General features: G+C 46.4%; 1 protein-coding gene across 3 annotated transcripts in view; it reads left to right on the plus strand.

Annotated features, from left to right (window-relative positions):
* Window positions 1-2,045: 2,045 nt before the first annotated feature.
* LOC147110627 (protein NYNRIN-like) overlaps window positions 2,046-21,025 on the plus strand; it is a 32,514-nt gene continuing 13,534 nt past the window's right edge. For 2 of the 3 annotated variants that reach the window (XM_086000808.1, XM_086000809.1), the window contains exons 1-2: window positions 2,050-2,384; window positions 8,807-8,888. The gene's annotated coding sequence lies outside the window, so the exon portion shown is untranslated. Of the gene's footprint in view, window positions 2,385-8,806; window positions 8,889-21,025 lie in introns of all 3 variants that reach the window. The other variant, XM_086000810.1, reaches the window with a different exon arrangement.

Below are 21,025 nucleotides of genomic sequence, written 5' to 3' on the forward strand. Positions count from 1 at the left end.
GGAAAGTGGCAGAATTTGAGGGCGGGTGCCCAACCTGCCACCAACCCACCTCCATGCCATCTTCCCAGGAGGTGGGTAGCTGTTCCGCGCCGGGTCCCGTCTCCTTGGAGGCAGGAAGAGATTCAAGCCTATTAACTGCCTGTTAACAGGTAGTTAACAGGCAGAAAATAGGATTATCCCCTTTTTGCCCTCACAAGTGCGGGCTTCCCGAAGGCTCCAAAACATGCCAGCGAGGCGAGGCGCGTACTGGGTCTGCGGGGGTCGGGCAGGGTGCAAAAGTGTGGTGTGAAGGTAAGTGATGGGTGGAAGAGTGTAGAGGTGAGCATCTGAGGTAAGTGCAAAGTGTTTTTAAAAGTGCACTTACCTTTGTTTCTCCCTGCAGGCTTCAGTCGGTTTGTATGCGGAGAGTCTCGGACCTCCGCGTTGGGATTGACAGATGGCCGTTGCATTCACAGATGCAACAATCATCTCAATTCTGTATTCAAGACCTCATCAAACTGCAGAGAATGTCACAGTTTGACAGCTTCACAGAGCTGTCAAACGATGACAATTCACCTGTCAAAAATTTTTGACAGATGAAGCGTCATACGTTGACGTGCTCTGCATCCGGCTTTCCCTTAATTGACCTGCTAAGCCCGCTGGGCAGGCTTAACAAGGTCAATCAAGGGAAAATAGCGTGGGTTGGCCACAAATTGATGGAGGTGGGAGATTGGCCTGACAAGCAGCAGTCCCGCCTCCAACACGCCCCCATTCACAAAATCGCCCTCATATGTCTTTGGCTTGGTGTCAATTTTTGTCTGATTATACTCCTGTAAAGCACTTTGGGACGTTTTACTATGTTGAAGGTGCAGTATAAATGCAAGTTTTTGTTGTTGCCAGCACCTGTGTAACTGTACCCCAGCATAAGTTAACACCTTTAAGAGAGAGGGAAAAAAATTGGAGGAGGAGGAATATTGTAAATTAACTCATAGTGAAAATGATTCCCTTAATACATTTTCAAAGATAACAAAGATAATTAAAATCCAACAACTCATCAGTATTTTGAGAACCACACTACAACATTTAAAGACTGTCATTTGGTGGTTTATTAATGATGTAATTATTCTCATCGTGTGTGTGTGTTTTTCTACTTTGCCAACAGTATTTATAAATAACCCAATACTCTGTCAGTCCTTATCCACAGGCTACCAAAATAATAATAACTCGGTTTCTCTCTCCACAGTTGCTGCCTGAGCTGCTGAGCATTTCCAGCATTTTCTATTTTTATTTCAGATTTCCAGCATCTGCAGTATTTTGCTTTTGTACCAAAATAATAGTTGGGCTATTGAATTTCAAATAGTGCGAGCTCATGTTTTGATCCACTCATCAAAGATCCTCCGGAAGGATTTGAAATATACAGTAGTTGTGCCAAGTTAGACAGCGGGAATATGAAATGAGCTATAGCCAGTGTTTAAAATTCTCCTGTTGCACTGCTGTTAACTATTTTCTTTAGGCTTTTAAAACGATATATATTGTTGAGGTTATTAATCACTTCTGTGTGTTCACACAGTAATTGTATACTCCTTCACAACCTGTGACGACCAGTCACCATGCTTGTGTAGGTTGGTGACACAGATCAGCTGCTTGAGCCTTCAAAATGAAAAGTCAATCGTGTGTGAGAATAAATCAGTTAAATCATATTAGCTGGCATTATGTAGCTAAATATAATTGGCATCTCCCAAACTAAACTAACATAAGCAATGATGCAGCTGTGTTGTCAATAGGGATTTCTCACAACAACAGTTTGTATGGGATGACCAAAATATTAAATTTATTTCATACTGCATAAATAATATTGTATGTCAAAAAAAACTCACATTATGCAAAACACAATTTTTGGTTCACAGTTCCCTGAACAGTGTGCAATATAAAGGCAGCAGGGTCAGGTCTAAAGGTTCCATGCCAGTGTTGGAGAAACCCACAGGGAGCTACAGTTAACAGTGTGTTTAAAGTTAACAAGTCACTCACACCTGCTGCTGTCTGCCTCGTGCACTGTTTAGCCAGGCACAAACAACATGCACATTTCTTTTGTTACTATGGAGACATGAAAGTCAGCCAGAGACCCACAACCCCTGAGTGCCACGCTCCACTTTCTACACCCCTCTCCTATACCCCTCCAGCCCACTGTTGGAGGACTGATAAAAGAGGTGCATATTTTCCAAACTTTCACCCTGAGAATCCATAAGAAGGTAGGCCCATTGGGGGCCTGGAGTTCACCTGTTTTATATTATGCTGCTGTGGAAGTATGATGTGCTCATCAATGACAAACTATCAATGTAAAAGTGCCTAAAACCCTCTACTTTGGCAAGTGACCTTTCTGCTAATCTGAAAACCTGAAGGAGAAGGTAACTAACTGTATGAGTTGGTACTTTGATTGTAAAGTACTCACCCCTCGATGTGTTCTAGGTGGTTAGTTTTTAATTATCTTCAGTATTTCCATTGTAGTCTATCAGTCAGCCTGGATGACATCCATTAAAAAAATAAATTGTTACCACAGAGGTTAATTTTGTACTTGTGAAGGTGAGAAGCAGGACTGCTCAGAAATGGAACATTTTTCAAGTTTTTGTATTTAATGTAAAAACCTCTCCACCTGGCCCCAGTAAAGTGGTTTCACCTTAACCATAGACAATCATTCTCTTACTGCAATAGTGTGATGTTTCCATTGCCCACACCATCTATTATGGGGTCTCTCTGAGTGAGATTGTCAATTTAATCACAATTGATGCTGAGTTATGAGCAGTTTTGTTCTGTGCATTTTTGCCAACTAGGAAATAGTTGCGACTTTCCCAAATTCAATTCACATAGGATGCTTCAGCTATCAGGGTGAGGGGACTTTAATCCCATCATCTGGGCTAGATTTAAATCAGTCCCAAGAGGTGAAAGGACAATGGGGGTGAAATTGATGGGGCTGATGGGGGTGGGGGGTGAGTGAAATCTTACTTCTAAAATGGGCGATAGGAAATTAGTAGCCCGTTTTACACCCCACTTGATTTCCTTTTGTATTGAAGTCAATGTAAAAGAAAATTGGTCGAGGTGTAACATGGGCTGCCAATTCACTGCCGCCCATTTCACGCTGCCACTGAGCACCAATTTCACCACCAATGTACCTTGAAAAGGCACCCACTTCATCCAAAAATGCATTAATGTTATAGAGGAAAAATAAAACAGACTTTGACATGAGTGTAAATGGACTGTTTCTGGATCTGTTGAGTGCACAACAAAAATCCAGCATGGACTGAGGGAAGACTAAGTAGACAACCATAGTCTAGAAAGAGGCCAACTCTTATCAACGGTTGGTAGTGAACATTCTGGGAATCCCCTTAATGTTGTCATTATTAGAGTGCTATTAAGGAGTGATTTACCTGGCTCTGTGCCCAAATGCAGTGGATCACCTGGGCACAGTGCATATTGAAAAATTGGACGGGTACGCTTCTAGGCATCCAGTCTAATCCACTCGATATTCTGATATCCACTTCCCTCAGGCAATCCAGTAATGGAACATTTTTTTAGTTTTTGTCTTTGATGTAAAACTCTATCTGCACTGTCCCAGTAATATGGCTTCACGCCAACCTCAGAATATCATCTGGCCGCAGATCCAGGAAAATCTCCCCTTTTATGCTCTTTTCAGCAATGGAATAGGTGTCTCCTGTACGCAAACCTTGTTTGCTTTGTTAACATAGGGCTAAAAATTGAGTAGCGCCCCATTTGGGGTGATAGCTTCGCCGGGGTGCTACTTTTAGCGCCCCGGAAAAATTACCGCCCCTGCGCCGGAAATTGAGTGGTTGCACCCCAAGAGGGAAGTGGGGCGCTACTGGAAGTGCTCCGCATCCCTCTTGGGGTGCTGTGAGTCAATATCGCGGCGCTACGTGCCGCAGTGCCATGCACTGCGGCACGTCGCGCCGCAGTATTGCAAGCCTTCCTCCCCTTCTTAAAGGGGAGGGGCATCAAGAGAAGTGCCGGGCTCTTGGAGCGCAGCCGGCACTCTGCAGGAAGGGCGGTTCAGGAGGCTGGGGACAGGAGCGCAAGCAGGTGCTGGCAGGTGGCCAGCAACAAAAAAGGCCACCCCACACCTTGACTTTAAACAGCATCTCCATGGCTGCAGGTAGGCCCCCCTGACCCCGTTAGACATAGCATCCGGTGGTAAGTCAGGAGGCACTCCCGAAGATCGCGGCCGGGGTGCGAGCAGGGTGCTGAGCATGGCAATGATGTCATCACCGGCGGTGCAGTGCCATGGGGCGCTACCGGTTAGCACCGCCACTAACCACCTGCTGAATTTCGCGGGAGGCGTGGGCGGCGCCGCGCCCAGGCGCTAATTGCTTTCCTCCCCTTTAGCGCCCTGTTAGGGCATTAACGGGAGGTGCAAAGCAACCCAATTTTTCCCCGATAGTATTTAAAGATGAAGAAGATGAATTGGAGATGTGCTTTAGAGAGTAAATATTCAAATGTGAAGTAGCAGGATTATCATCCATGAGTTCTAACCAGGGCCATAATTATAGTTGAAAACACTCATTAATTTTTATAACTTGAAAACATGATCTTCAAGGACATTTTAATGACCATTCACATAGGTTTAATTACAATCATATTTAAAGGTAGAATTTTTGTAATTTTTAAGAAATATAGCTACTTTTGATCTAAAAATTATTTTCTGGATAACCAATGCAACTCACGAATAAGCCAATGTATAGATATATACTGAATATATTGGGGTTTTTTAACCCATGAAAAATTAGAAAAATATTAAACAGCAAGATGTAGAAATAGTGCAACGGACTCTTTAAAAGGTTATGTGAAGAATTAGGCCGAAGTTATTATGCGTTTCATTGTTAAGACTCTTCACATTACTGACTGTGCTCATGAATTATTCTTAAGACACCAAACCTTTTCCTTCAGGCTTAATTGAAGAGTGCGACTTCTAACGTCGAAGGGTACATCATTTTCCCTACCACTAATGTTCAGAAGGAAAGAAAGTATATTCACTGTAAAATTAGAATGAGTCCAGTGTCATCAGCTTCTTAATTAAAGCCGACTTCCAAAGTCGAGTTTACCCAGTAGAATTTATTGTGTGAACTGAATCCGACAAGGAAGCCTGAAGGAGTAACAGCGACAGACTTATTAGTAACCACAGAAACGAAGTGTTAATTAGGGAACGTGTGATTCCCACCTTCCAACTAATTTCCAGGAATGGGAACAATATGCAAAAAAGCTGCCTGTCTTATAATATATCATAATTACAGCTAACATTACATTGACACTAATAGTCCCAGGGCAGCAGAGAGGAATGCTGGCTAATTCATATTAATGTCAAATGAGGCAGCTAAATAACACCATAAGAATCTACGAGGAAATATGTTGACATATTTAACTGTCAGCAACTGCAAAATGAGGTCTTCCAACGTGTATTTGCTAAGAATATGCATGAATGCCTTTCGCTGAAGATTTTTTTTTTTCCTTTGAATATCAAGCTTTCAAAAATCAAATGGAGTATCACGTTAAAATACTTCAACATTGCCAAACTCTGGTACCTTTTGGCGAGCTATGGAAAGCACACCAGGGAAGGATTACTTTTAGGTCGAACACACCCACCAGTTAACCAATGAAGGTGTTAGAAAATGTGAATTCATCCAGTTGTAAGCAATTTGCTTGTATTTAGAGTTATCAGACTTTGTTGAATTTGGATCAAATCAGACGGGATCGATTTTAACCGTTCCCGTCGGAGCCGGGGTGGGGGAATGGGCAGCAGTGGGTCGGCCGCCCGTTTTACACTTCGCCTGACTTTCCTTTCCATTGCAGCAAGAGAAATCGGGTGGGGTGTGAAAGGGTGGGGAGGTGGCGGGGTGGGGGGCGGAATCGATGCTCCGTCTCCTGTTCCCTGCCCAGTGGTAACTGTTAAAATCGACCCAGATGCCAAATGCTTCAGGAAAATGAAACTCCATGTTAAGCACAAGTGTGGAAAGATCCAAAAATGTTAAGTTTCACTGTCGAAAGTTGCTGGATTAATTTGAATTCAAAGATAAAGAAAAAGAACAGCTTTGAATATGAATTCCAAATTTAGATTCACTCAACCATGCACATCTCTAATTAGATCATTATACATTGCATGTGTTGCACTAGATTACAGCAACAGAATTTTATATAGAAAAAACTGTAAAAGAATAGACCACCCACCAAAAGCATATTTATTAATAGATTATTAAACAGATGATGACTTTTTACTAAAGAAAGACTGCAGGCATAAAAGACCCAGGGGGGGTGATTTTGAAATGCTGGCCACCCGTTTCTTACCTGAAAAATGGGCGACCAGCAGAGGATGATCAAGTGGGTACCTTGGACATCCCTTTGACAACCAAGGCCCGTCTGATTCAATTATCAGGCAGGCTTTTAAATGGGCACCCAGCACTCTTGCCCAACACAGATGGAAGGCCATTTAAATAGGAAAATGATGGTCCCACGCCAATTGTTGAAACTCGATTGCAATTTTCATGTACAAAGGGGCAGACCGTGCACCCTGCACGCTAGGCTCAGTTGTACTAAGTACTGAGCAGCCTAAGCAGGGGCACTGCAAGCTGCTCAGGAAAAGGTAAGTTTTGGGGGGTTTTAAGGAAAAGAAAGGACTTGCATTTACACAGCCCCTTTCACGACCTCAGGACATCCCAAAGTGCTTTACAGCCAATGTAGGAAGCGTAGTCACTGTTGTAATGTAGGAAATGCAGCAGCCAATTTGCACACAGCAAGCTCACACAAACAGCAATGAGATAATGACCAGATAATCTCTTTTAGTGATGTTGGCTGAGGGATAAATATTGGCCAGGACACCGGGGAGAACTCCTCTGCTCTTCTTCAAATAGTATCATAGAGAGTCATAGGGCTGGATTTTCATTGAGGAGTCGGGTAGGAGGCGGGACTACAATTTTTGGGGTTGTAGTCCCGCCTCCATCGAGTTCTAGCCAACCCACGCGATTTTGACTTGATTGACCTTGTTGCGCCCACCCAGCGGGCTCAGCAGTCCAATTAAGGGCCACCCGGCAACAGGTGACGTCACAGACTGATATTTCATCTGTCAAGACCTTTTGACAGATGAAATATCAACATTCGACAGCTGTTTGAAGCTGTCAAACACTGACAATCTGTACTCCAAGTTAATTCCTTCCTCTCAGGATGATTTAGAGATCTCCCCGGAACAGAAAGCTGAATGCTGGGACTTTTGACAGATCGCGGCCATTCTGCTCTCTGTGCCGGTGAGATGAGGGACTCCCGAGACCTGAGGGAAGGAAGGCTGTAAAGGTATGTAAATGTAAGTAAAACTTATTTAAACACTTTAAACACACCAAACACGCTTACCTCTGCACTCACTCACCTGAACACTGGACATCTCGACCCCTCCAAGCCCTTCATCCCGACAGCCCGCCTTGCTAACTTGGCATGGTTTGGAGCCGTCGGGAATCCCACATGTCAACAATGAAAATAGGGATTAGGCTAAAAACTGCCTGTTAACTACCTATTAACAGGCAGTTAATTAGCACTAATCCCCTTCCTGCCTTGGGGAGGCGGGTCCCAGTGCGGGTCGGGTACCCCGCCTCATTTGAAACTGGCATGTAGGCGGGTTGGGGGCGGGATGTGTCCGTGCGCCCCGATTTCGGGATTTTAACCCCCCCACACACCTCCAATCCCACCTCCACGGCCCAATGAAAATCCTGCCCATAGAGTCATAACGACACAGAAGGAGGCCATTCGGCCCATTGAGTCCCTGCCAGTTCTCTGTAGAGCAATCCAGTCAGTCCCATTCCCCCGCTCTATCCCCGTAGCCCTGCAAGTTTATTTCCCTCAAGTGCCTATCCAGTCTTCCCTTGAAAACATTGAGTGTGTCCGCTTCCATCACTTCCGTCAGCAGCGAGGTCCAGGTCCTCACCACATGCTGCGTAAAAAAACTTTTCCCCACGTCCTCCCTGTATCTCTTGCCCAAAACCTTAAATCTGTGTCCCCTAGTTCTCGTACCATCAACTAGTGGGAACAGCCTTTCCCCGTCTAACCTATCCAAACCCGTCATAATCTTGTACACCTCTATCAAATCACCCCTCAACCTCCTTTGCTCTAATGAAAACAAATCCAGCTTCTCCAACCTGTCCTTGTAGCTAAGGGGCCCGTTTACATCCACCTGAGAGGGCAGATGGGGCCTCGGTCTAACTTCTAATCTGAAAGACGGCACCTCTGACAGTGCTGCATTCCCTCAGCACTGCACTGGAGGGTCAATCTGGATTATGTGCTCAAGAATCTGGAGTGGGACTTGGCCCTGCTGACTCAGAGGCGAGGGTGCTACCACTGAGCCAAAGCTGACACCTTTTAGGATTTCTGTAGAAGCCAGCCCATTTTCAGCCGTTCAAAACTCACCAGCCGGGCGCCTGACATCACCCGCAGCTCACCAGTTAAATTCAAATTAGGCGCGAACCTGAAAATGGTTTGGGCCTCCGAACGGTGACTGTGGGCAGGCACCTTTGACGCACCACCAATCTCCTGCCCGTTTGGGCCAACATTAAAAATTACCCAGAGAGTGTTAGTGATTTTTCCTCCAACTTTTTAGGTAGCCTCAGCGAGAGATTATTGACTGAGTTGTAGTGTTGGGAGTAAGAGAAAATCCTGGGCATAAGCGCAGTAGCATCCTCCCTGACCGCTTTTCTTCAGTAGTATGTTTTTATAACACATCCTGTGCGGACATTTGCAATAAATCAATGAGATTTTGTTTGGGTTTTAATTTTTAATTTCATTTTAGCCAGGACCTCTTATGTGTTGGCTGCTTAGGTCATGGAGGTGACTGGAATACAATTCACGTTTCCATTGACAGCCGCGAGAAAGTAAGTACAGTACACGCACAATTGTCATTCTGACCAGGGCATTGTGCACTTTTCTTGCCTTTTTCTGCTCTCATTGTTCATCAATGAGACTGCGTGCTGGTATGTATTGTGTTCCTACATTTTCCTACGGGGGTGGGGGGTAGTCCTATAATATGATCAGACGGCAGGCTCGAGCTGAGAGCCACTGAAGTTACATTGATTTTGTGGTCCTGCCAAGAAGAACACCTGAGTCAGGCACCTGCTGTTATTAATACATCTGTCTGGCCTGTGATAACTCATTCAGTCCCTGATGGGTAATGCAAAGCCACTAACAGGTTCTTACCTTTTTGCCCTCATTTAATTACACCCCAAGGAAAGGGTTTTGGCAGAAGGTTTGCAGACAGGCTGAGGTGACCCTCCACAAGTCTCCAGATGATATGACTGGGTTTTAATATTTCATGCGCGGACTAAGCAATAACATATTAGAGGACATTGTTGTGTGTCAGTCAGTGCACCATACCACACTTTACAATGGCTCGTATTTCAGCTGAGATTTTAAGAAAAATAATAGGAATGTCAGAGGCAATTTTCATTGGACCTATTTTACTATTACAAACATCTTTGTAATGCAAATTTAAAAAAAAATCCTCTTCAATCAAGGGTGTACAATAAATTCTATGGGTATTATGTTAATAATGTATTTAAACAGAATGATTTTATTTAAAGATGTGGCTATAACAAAAGATAGACATTATATTTTTGAAATTTTAAAATGTAGACAAAATAACAATAGTAACTTAGTGGAGGCAGATTCAATAGGGCAATTATTTCATTACATCACCTATCCACATATCATCCACAATGCATTTTTTTAGCACACTTTATCTTAATAATATTACCCCTTAAATCATTTTAGATTTGAGTATGGAACCATTTTCCTTCATCAACAATCATTCTATGCTTTTGTGGACAAGTGATGAGAACATCTGGATTTCTTTAGAGCTGAGATATTTTATCATGTTTTAAAATAAATCATTGGATGAAGGGGAAAGTCAGGGGGTGATTTTAACACTAACTACCCAGTGAAAACTGCAGTGTCCGAGTAGCAATAATACATGGACTGCAGGAGAACAATAATAACAGGTATTTACTGAACAGAGTGTAAGTTAAAACTGAAATACAGAAGCCTGCTATGGCTTTATATACAGGGGTGGTCACTGCCAGTACTGCAGTATAGAATCAGTTCTTCTCTTAAAGGTAAATACACAACAATTCCTTCCCTTTTAGATAAACAGTACATAACATTCATTTAACAACTAAATAATAACTAATTACAATTACAATTTTCTCTGTACTATATACATCAACTGAAATAATCATTTATAAGTTCAGTCTTTGAGGAGGCTTCCTGATCCTGACTGGATAGTGCCTTTCTCGAGTATCCTATTCTTGCGGCGGAGTTGATTCTGGCTCATTGTCATTGGTTGGTTCGTTAGCTTCCAATACCACTGCTTCTGAGGTAGACGCAATCTGTACTTCGGGTTGATTACCAGGTGCACCTGCTCGTGGTATGGGTTTGGCTTGTTCCTGTGACTTTAGAATCTGGTCAGCATGGCGTCTCACAATGCTCTCTCCAACATCCACTGTGTACATTAGTGGTCCCTGCTGTGTGCATATCGTTCCTGGCTGCCATTTTTCTGTTCGGTAGTTGCGGGCCAAGACTAGTTGCCCTATCTTGAAGCTCCTGGTTGGCTTCTCATTTATGTGCTGGAATTGCTTATCCTCAACATCTCGTCTTATGTTTGGATTGAGCAAATCCAGGTGACATCTTAGCCTTCGGTTGAAGAACATTATGGCTGGAGCTTGGTTGGTGACTGCATGTGTCGCATTCCGGTAAGCAAACAAGAAATTATCCACCTTGTGTTGTAGTGGTATGTCGTCATTATGCATTGCCTTTATGGCCTTTTTAAAGGTCTGAACAAACCTCTCAGCCAATCCATTTGTGGCTGGATGATATGGGGCAGATGTGTAATGCTTCACCCCATTATTCCTCAGAAACCTCCGGAAATCCTCTGACACAAACTGTGGCCCATTGTCGGAGCAATCTGTTCTGACAAGCCATTCCTGGCGAAGATGGTCCGTTGGACTGCAATAGTTTTCTCCGTGGTGGTGGAGGACATTTTGATGACCTCTGGCCATTTTGAATGGGCGTCCACAGCGATTAGGAACATTGAGTCCATAAATGGACCAGCAAAATCAATGTGTACCCGTTGCCATGGAGATGAGGGCCACTCCCATGGATGTAGCAGGGCCTGTGGTGGAGCGTTTTGGACCTTCTGGCATTCTGTGCATCTCCTGGTCATATCCTCGATTTCTTTATCGTTTCCCGGCCACCACACAAACGCCCTGGCTAGGCTCTTCATTTTTACCCCTCCCAGATGACCCTCATGAAGCTCATTGAGCACTCTATCTCTCAACTTGGGTGGAATTACCACTCGGGATCCACACATCAAGGTCCCCCGGCACACTGACAGCTGTTCTCTCCTTGGCGAGAATGCTGGCAACAGTGAGTCGCCATGTGCTGGCCTTCACCGTCAAATCATAGACCCGAGAGAGTGTCGGGTCATTTCGGGTTTCCTTCTCTATACTTGAGTTTGTAACAGGTAAACATTCGACTATGGTTGCATGGAATACCTCAACAGGGTCCACTGCAGGTGCTTCCTCTACTGTAGGCAACGGTAGGCGCAACAGCCCATCAGCGCTTCCATGCTGTTTCGTACCCTTGTACTCTGTGTCGTACTGATGTGCCCCTAGAAAAAGTGACCATCTTTGCAGCCGTTGCGCCGTCATCACCGGAACGCCCTTCTTTGGGTTAAAAATGGAGACCAGGGGCTGATGATCAGTCAGTAGGGTGAATTTCTGCCCATGCAGATAGTGATTGAACTTCTTCATCCCCCACACCAGGCTGAGGGCCTCCCTGTCAATCTGGGTGTAGTTACGCTCGGCTGAGGTTAACGAGCGCGACGCAAACGCTATTGGCCTCTCTGTACCGTCAAGGAATTTGTGTGACAGCACCGCTCCAATGCCATAGGGAGACGCATCACATGCTAACCAAATCGGTAGTGTTGGATTGTAGTGGGCCAATACTTCTTTTGAAGTGATTAGGCATTTATATTTCTGAAAGGCATGCTTACACTCATCACTCCATTTCCATGTTACTCCAGTTTAGCAGCAGAGCGTTCAGTGGGTGCAGAATTGTAGATAAATTCGGCAAGAACTTATGGTAGTAGTTCACCAACCCGAGGAACGACCTCAGTTGCGACACATTTTCCGGTGCTGGAGCCTTGACTACAGCCTCAATCTTGTCCGGCGATTTATGCAACCCTTCCTCATCAATCATGTGGCCACAATACGAGATTTGTCTCCTGAAGAACTCGCATTTGGGCGGTTGGCTCGTAGCCCATATTCCTGTAATCTCGTGAGCACCTGCTCCAGGTTGGCAAGGTGTTCACTCTCATTTTCGCCCGTAACCAGGATGTCGTCCAAATAACACTGGGTCCCCGGGATCCCTTGCAGGACTTGTTCCATCGCCCTCTGCCAAATAGCCGGGGCTGATGCTTCCCCGAATACCAGTCGATTGTATTGGTAAAGGCCTTTGTGAGTGTTTATCGTGAGGTATTTCCTAGATGCTTCTTCCACCTCCATTTGTAGATACGCTTGGGCCAGGTCAATCTTTGTAAAGCGTTTCCCTCCAGATAGTGAGGCAAAAATATCTTCTATCTGTGGAAGTGGATATTGTACTGTGTGCAGGACTGGGTTCACAGTTACCTTGAAGTCCCCACAGATGCGAACCTTCTTTGGTTCCCCAGGCGTGCTGCTGAATGCTTTCTTCATTACAGGAACGATGGGTGTGGCCCACTCGCTCCAGTCCACCTTGAACAGCACACCCGAACGCTCCAGACTCTCCAGCTCTGCTTCAACAGCTGGGCAGATCGCGTAAGGTACCGGTCTGGCCTTAAAAATTTGGGGTTTGCGTTATCTTCGATTTTTATCGTTGCCGTTACTCCTTTTAGAGTCCCAAGTCCTTGTTGGAACACCTCTTTTGCGTCAGTTAGAATCTTTGACAGTCGTCCAGGTGTGACGTCATCATCCTTTTTATCAGTCACAGTTAGCGCCTGAATGGAATGCCAATCCAATTGTATTTTTCAGATCCATTCACGCCCCAATAATGGTGGTCCTCCATCTGGTAGTATATATAGATACAGTTTCTGTGTTTCCTTGCCATTGTATTCAACTGGCACCCTTATTTTTCCTCTGGGGTAGACTTTTTGCCCCGTGTATGTCTTCAATACAATGGACGTGTCCTTCAAGGGTATGTATGGGAATAGCCGCTCATAGTCTCGTCGATTCATGACAGTTAGGGCTGATCCTGTGTCCAATTCCATCTTTACTGGGGACCCTGCTATCATGAGGGTGACCCAAATGGTTCGGTGATCCTCCTTTGCGATCACGTTGTGTAACTTTAGACAACTTAGTCTCCTGCTCCCGGAGTCCTTATCACTCTCCTGATTTTCCGAACTACTGTCTGTCAATTTCTTTACTTTCTTGTACTTTTCCTTAGTAGTTCTTGTAGTGTTGGTTTTCTTTCCCGACCTGCAGACTCTTGCTATGTGTCCCATTTTCCCACATTGCCTGCATACTTTGTCCTTAAACCAGCAGTCCTTCTGATCATGGATTGTTCTGCCGCAGCGATAGCACTTTTCTGCTCCATGCGCCATTTCATTAGCGCTGTATTCTTGTGGTTTCTGTTGTATTTCCGCAGCTCCCCGTGCTGCTGCTTCGTAGGATACTGCCACGCTGAAAGCCTGTTCTAGCATCAGGTCCTTTTCCGAAAGTAGTCGTTTCTGGGTTCCTTCACTCTGGAGCCCGCAGACAAACTTATCCCGTAAGGTGTCTGCCGGCCCTGCTCTGAACTGGCAGTGCTTCGATAACTTGCGTAGTTCCGTAAGATAGTCAGCATTGCTCTCATCTTTGTGCTGGTTTCTTTTATGGAACTTGAATCTTTCTGCTATCAGCAGCGGTGTAGGGTTTAGGTGTTCCTGTAAGGTATTAACAATCTCTTCAAAACTTTTCTCCATTGGTTTAGCTGGGGTAATTAAATTCCGCAATAGGCCGTACGTTCTCGCGCCCATCAAATTTAATAATACCGACGCCTTCTTTCCATCGGCCACCTCATTTGCCTTGCAGTACACTTCAATTCTTTCCACATACGTGGTCCAGTCTTCTACCTCATTGTCAAAAGCAGTGATACTGCCACTCTTCGGCATCTTGGGTGGTTTAAAATGGCGCCTCCCGCGCTTTTTCTTCTTCCCCAATGGATTAAAATGGCGCCTCCCGCGCTTTTCCTTCTTCCCCAATGGAATAAAATGGCGCCTCCCGCGCTTTTCCTTCTTCCCCTTGCTGCCACGCTAGTCCTAGCATTCTACAGGATAATGGCGGCGACCCGCGGCTTCGGCGCGTCTCACTTTTCCTTCCACTCGTTTTATTTTCTCTACGCTGCCCGGTTCTTGAGCACCGACCGCGCCCTGTGTGCTCCACCCTCTCTCTCTCTGTTTTCCTCCTGACGACGCTGCACGGCTCCTTTTTCAGAGCCGCTCGATCGAGCCCGAGCCCGCCGCAGTCCGGAAGGTTCAGCACGCTACCTGCTACCAGCCCGATTTGCTGGAACACCTCGACTGGGGAGCCAAGCCCAGCTCTCCACAGCCTCCCCTGCAACTCTCCGAACTCCAATGGATTCCTGGGCGGTTGCCCGCGGTTAACGCCCGTTGCTCTGACTTCGACCTCCCAGAAGCTTCCCTTCAGGGAAAGATCCCCGTGAGGTGATGCAGTACTGCAGGTGAGTTCAAACCTGCCCGTCGCCAGTGTAGTGTCCGAGTAGCAATAATACATGGACTGCAGGAGAACAATAATAACAGGTATTTACTGAACAGAATGTAAGTTAAAACTGAAATACAGAAGCCTGCTATGGCTTTATATACAGCTGCCGGTACTGCAGTATAGAATCAGTTCTTCTCTTAAAGGTACATACACAACAAAAGCCAGGTGGGACGGCATTTAAAATGGCCCAGGAAACTTACTCGCCTTCGAGTCACCAGGAGACTACATTTCCCGATTTCAACCTGCTCAACTGAGCAGGCGGCAAGGACAATGCCCAAAGCCAATGGGATCATTTTTTACTTGTGCATGTCAGGCCCTGATGACAATATCGGGAGCTGACTGCAATTTTAACTCAGTGGCTTTCCCACCAGGTGTAAAGACAGTGGGGAAAAAGGATCTATGGCCAGAAGAGGCCCAAGCAGGTATGGTTTTTAACTTTTTTTTACTTTCTTTGTGGGGCCAGCGCTCCTCTGGCCCACGCAAGGAACGCTTAGCCCTCCCCTGCTGTAGACTTGACCCCTTTCCTGATCGCAAGACCTCCACCGGACAGTCCCGGCAGCTGATCCCACCACCGACATACTGTCGGCAGGTGGCGTCCGGGCCACGTGAATTTCCACTTCTTCCTGCTGATTTCCCGGTCAGAACAGGTGGGAAGTCGGTAGTGGTATTTAAATGAGGCCCTGGAGTTAAAATACACCGCGCCTTATTTCTGGAGCAACGGATGAGATTCTCACTCACACCTCAACTCACCCATCGAAAACTGGCCAGGAGTTAAAATTGGACCTATAGTTTTCCAAAAACAGATGCAATCTTCAGAGGACTTCTGTCCCATCACTCCCCTACACTGCAACCGAAACCTTTAGAGCAGGTAGAAATCTAGGTTCTATGTGTTGTGTATGTACCTTTAAGGGAATAACTGGTCTTAGACTGCAGTACCGGCAGTGACCACCCCTGTATAAAAGGCCCTAGCAGGCTTCTGTAGTTTCAGTTTCAAGCTGCCACTTGTTCAGTAAAGTACCTGTTAAACTGTTCTCCCGAATTCCGTGTATGATTGAAGCGCGGACTTTATAGTGGCGACGAGTAAGTTCGAACTCACCTGCAGTGTGGCATCATCTCACGGGGATCTCGCCTGAAAGGAAGGTCCTGGAAGGTCGTAGTCTGAGCAATGGGCGTCGACCGAGGGCAACCGCCCAAAGAATCCATCGGTGTTTGGAGAATTGCGGGAGAGACTGTGGTTCCAGCGAATCGTGCTGGTAGCAGGTAGCGCGCTGACCTTTCCGGACTGCGGCGGGCTCAAGCTCGATCGAGTGGCTCTACAAATCGGGCCGCGCAGCATCGCCGGGAAAAGAAAACAAGAGAGAGAGGGTGGAGCGCACAGGGCGCGGTCGGTGCTCGAGAACAGGACAGCGGAGAGAAACCAAATGGGGGGGGAAGGAAAGCGAGATGCGACGAAGCTGCGGGTCGCCGCCATTACCCCGTAGAACGCTAGGAGCAGCGTGGTAGTAAGGGAAGAAGCAAAAGCGCGGGAGGCGCCATTTTATCCCGTTGGGGAAGAAGAAAAAGCGCGGGAGGCGCCATTTTATTCCATTGGGGAAGAAGCAAAAGCGCGGGAGGCGCCATTTTAAATCGCCCAAGATGCCGAAAAGTGGCAGTATCACTGCTTTCGACAACGAGGTAGAAGACTGGACCACGTATGTAGAAAGAATCGAAGTGTACTGCAAGGCAAATGAGGTGGCCGATGGAAAGAGGGCGTCGGTATTATTAAATCTGATGGGTGCGAATACGTACGGCCTATTGCGGAATTTAATTACCCCAGCTAAACCAATGGAGAAAACTTTTGAGGAGATTGTTCATATCTTACAGGAACACCTAAGCCCTACACCACTGCTGATAGCAGAAAGATTCAAGTTCCATAAAAGAAACCAGCACAAAGATGAGAGCAATGCTGACTATCTTACAGAACTACGCAAGTTATCGAAGCACTGCCAGTTCGGAGCAGGACTGGCAGACATCTTACGGGATAAGTTTGTCTGCGGGCTCCAGAGTGAAGGAACCCAGAAACGACTACTTTCAAAAAAGGACCTGACGCTAGAACAGGCTTTCAGCGTGGCAGTATCCTACAAAGCAGCAGCACGGGGAGCTGCGGAAATACAACAGAAACCGCAAGAATACAGCGCTAACGAAATGGCGTATGGAGCCGAAATGTGCTATCGCTGCGGCAGAACAACCCATGAGCAGAAGGACTGCTGGTTTAAAGACAAAATATGCAGGCAATGCGGGAAAATGGGACATATAGCAAGAGTCTGCAGGTCGGGAAAGAAGACCAACACGACAAGAACTACTAAGGAACAGTACAGGAAAGTAAAGAAACTGACAGATAGTAGTTCCAAAGGTCAGGAGAGTGATAAGGACTCTGGGAGCAGGCGACTAAGTTGTTTAAAATTACACAACGTGATCGCAAAAGAAGATCACCGAAACATTTGGGTCACCCTCATGATAGCAGGGTCCCCAGTGAAGATGGAATTGGACACAGGATCAGCCCTAACTGTCATGAATCGACGAGACTATGAGCGGCTATTCTCACACATACCCTTAAAGGACACGTCCATTGTATTGAAGACATACACGGGGCAAAAGGTCTACCCCAGAGGAAAAATAAGAGTGCCAGTTGAATATAACGGAAAGGAAACACAGAAACTATACTTGTATACACTACGAGATGGAGGACCACCATTATTGGGACGTGAATGGACCCGAAGACTACAATTGGATTGGCATTCCATTCTGGCACTAACTGTGACTGACAAAAAAGATGATGACATCACACCTGGACGTCTGTCACAAATTCTATCTGACGCAGAAGAGGTGTTCCAACAAGGACTTGGGACTCTAAAAGGAGTAAAGGCAACCATATAGATTGAGGATAACGCAACCCCAAAATTTTTCAAGGCCAGACCGGTGCCATACGCGATACGCCCAGCTGTGGAAGCTGAACTGGAGAGTCTGGAGCGTTCGCGGGTGCTGTCTAAGGTGGACTGGAGCGAGTGGGCCACACCCATCGTTCCTGTAATGAAGAAAGCATTCAGCAGCACGCCTGGGGAGCCAAGGAAGGTTCGCATCTGTGGGGACTTCAAGGTGACTGTGAACCCAGTCCTGCACACAGTACAGTATCTGCTTCCGCGGATAGAAGATATTTTCGCCTCACTATCTGGAGGGAAACGTTTTACAAAGATTGACCTGGCTCAAGCGTATCTACAAATGGAGGTGGAAGAAGCATCTAGGAAATACCTCACGATAAACACTCTCAAAGGCCTTTACCAGTACAATCGACTGGTATTTGGGGTAGCATCGGCCCCGGCTATGTGGCAGAGGGCAATGGAACAAATCCTGCAAGGGATCCCGGGGACCCAGTGTTATTTGGACGACATCCTGGTTACGGGCGAAAATGACAATGAACACCTTGCCAACCTGGAGCAGGTGCTTACGAGATTGCAGGAATATGGGCTACGAGCCAACCGTCCCAAATGCGAGTTCTTCAGGAGACAAATCTCGTATTGTGGCCACATGATTGATGAGGAAGGGTTGCATAAGTCGCCGGACAAGATTGAGGCTGTAGTCAAGGCTCCAGCAGCAGAAAATGTGTCGCAACTGAGGTCGTTCCTCGGGTTGGTGAACTACTACCATAAGTTCTTGCCGAATTTATCTACAATTCTGCACCCACTGAACGCCCTCCTTCAAACTGGTGTAACATGGAAATGGAGTGATGAGTGTAAGCGTGCCTTTCAGGAATGTAAATGCCAAATCACTTCAAAAGAAGTATTGGCCCACTACAACCCAACACTACCGATTCGGTTGGCATGTGATGCGTCACCTTACGGCATTGGAGCGGTGCTGTCACACAAATTCCGTGACGGTTCAGAGAGGCCAATAGCCTTTGCATCGCACTCGCTAACCTCAGCCGAGCGTAACTACGCCCAGATTGACAGGGAGGCCCTCAGCCTGGTGTGGGGGGTGAAGAAGTTCAATCACTATCTGCACGGGCAGAAATTCACCCTACTGACTGATCATCAACCCCTGGTCTCAATTTTTAACCCAAAGAAGGGCGTTCCGGTGATGACGGCGCAACGGCTGCAGAGATGGTCATCTTTTTCTAGGGGCACATCAGTATGACCTAGAGTACAAAAGTACGAAACAACATGGAAACGCTGATGGGCTGTCGCGCCTACCGATGCCTACGGCAGAAGAAGCATCTGCAGTGGCCCCTGTGGAGATATTCCATGCGACCATAGTCGAATGTTTACCTGTTACAAACGCAAGTATTGAGAAGGAAACCCGAAATGACCCGACACTCTCTCGGGTCTATGATTTGATGGTGAAGGGATGGCCAGCATATGGCGACTCACTGTTGCCAGCATTCTCGCCAAGGAGGGAACAGCTGTCAGTGTGCCGGGGAACCTTGATGTGTGGATCCCGAGTGGTAATTCCACCCAAGTTGAGAGATAGAGTACTCAATGAGCTTCACGAGGGTCATCTGGGAGGGGTAAAAATGAAGAGCCTAGCCAGGGCATTTGTGTGGTGGCCGGGAATCGATAAAGAAATCGAGGATATGACCAAGAGATGCACAGGATGCCAGAAGGTCCAAAACGCTCCACCACAGCCCCGCTACATCCATGGGAGTGGCCCTCATCTCCATGGCAACAGGTACACATTGATTTCGCTGGTCCATTTATGGACTCAATGTTTCTAATCGCTGTGGACGCCCATTCGAAATGGCCAGAGGTCATTAAAATGTCCTCCACCGCCACGGGGAAAACTATTGCAGTCCTAAGGACCATCTTCGCCAGGAATGGGTTACCAGAGCAGATCTGTTCCGACAATGGGCCACAGTTTGTGTCTGAGGATTTCCAGAGGTTCCTGAAGAATAATGGGGTGAAACATTACACATCTGCCCCATATCATCCAGCCACAAATGGATTGGCTGAGAGGTTTGTTCAGACCTTTAAAAAGGCCACAAAGGCAATGTATAATGACGACATACCACTGCAACACAAGGTGGATAACTTCCTGTTTGCTTACCGGAATGCGACACATGCAGTAACCAACCAAACTCCAGCAGTACTGTTTTTCAACCGGAGACTAAGATGTCGCTTGGATTTGCTCAAACCAAACATAAGACGAGATGTTGAGGATAAGCAGTTCCAGCACATAAATGAGAAGCCAACCAGGAGCTTCAAGATAGGGCAACCAGTCTTGGCCCGCGACTACCGAACAGAAAAATGGCAGCCAGGCACGATATGCACACAGCAGGGACCACTAATGTACACAGTGGACGTTGGAGGGAGCATCGTGAGACGCCATGCTGACCAGATTCTAGAGTCACAGGAACAAGCCAAACCTGTACCACAAGCATGTGCACCTGGTAATGAGCCCGAAGTACAGATTGTGTCTACCTCAGAAGCAGGGGTATTGGAAGCTGACGAACCAACCAATGACAATGAGCCAGAATTGGCTCCACCACCAGAACAGGATACTCAAGAAAGGCGCTATCCAGTCAGGATCAGGAAGCCTCCTCAAAGACTGAACTTATAAATGACTATTTCAGTTGATGTATATATTACTGAGAAAATTGTAATTGTAATTAGTTATTATTTAGTTGTTAAATGAATGTTATGTACTGTTTATCTAAAAGGGGAGGAATTGTTGTGTATGTACCTTTAAGGGAATAACTGGTCTTAGACTGCAGTACCGGCAGTGACCACCCCTGTATAAAAGGCCCTAGCAGTCTTCTGTAGTTTCAGTTTCAAGCTGCCTCTTGTTCAGTAAAGTACCTGTTAAACTGTTCTCCCGAAGTCCGTGTATGATTGAAGCGCGGGCTTTACACTATGTGGTCTATTCTCTGGCATGTTGGTGGTAAAATATGTTGGCCCCAATCTTATCTTCGAGGTGCAGTCAGTGCTGGAGGGAGGAATTATGGATGGGAAACCCAGCAGTACAGGTTTCCCGAACATCCTGTAGCTTTTAACTACAGGGTGTCTTTTAATGTAGGTTTCTCGCCCAACACCCAGCCTGATTGACAGACTGCCTGTCGGACGGAAAAGCCTGCAACACAAGGCCGCAGCCGAGCTAAGAGCAAGTGGGTCTACTGGTGATTGGCGGGGGGGGGGGCTTGTGGGAGAGATCGCGGGGGGTCAGATCGTGGAGGGGGAGCAGATGGTGGCCGG

This window comes from Somniosus microcephalus, chromosome 11 (assembly GCF_052327205.1).
Source record: "Somniosus microcephalus isolate GS21.2 chromosome 11, FLI_Smic_1.0, whole genome shotgun sequence".
Taxonomy (NCBI): domain Eukaryota; kingdom Metazoa; phylum Chordata; class Chondrichthyes; order Squaliformes; family Somniosidae; genus Somniosus; species Somniosus microcephalus.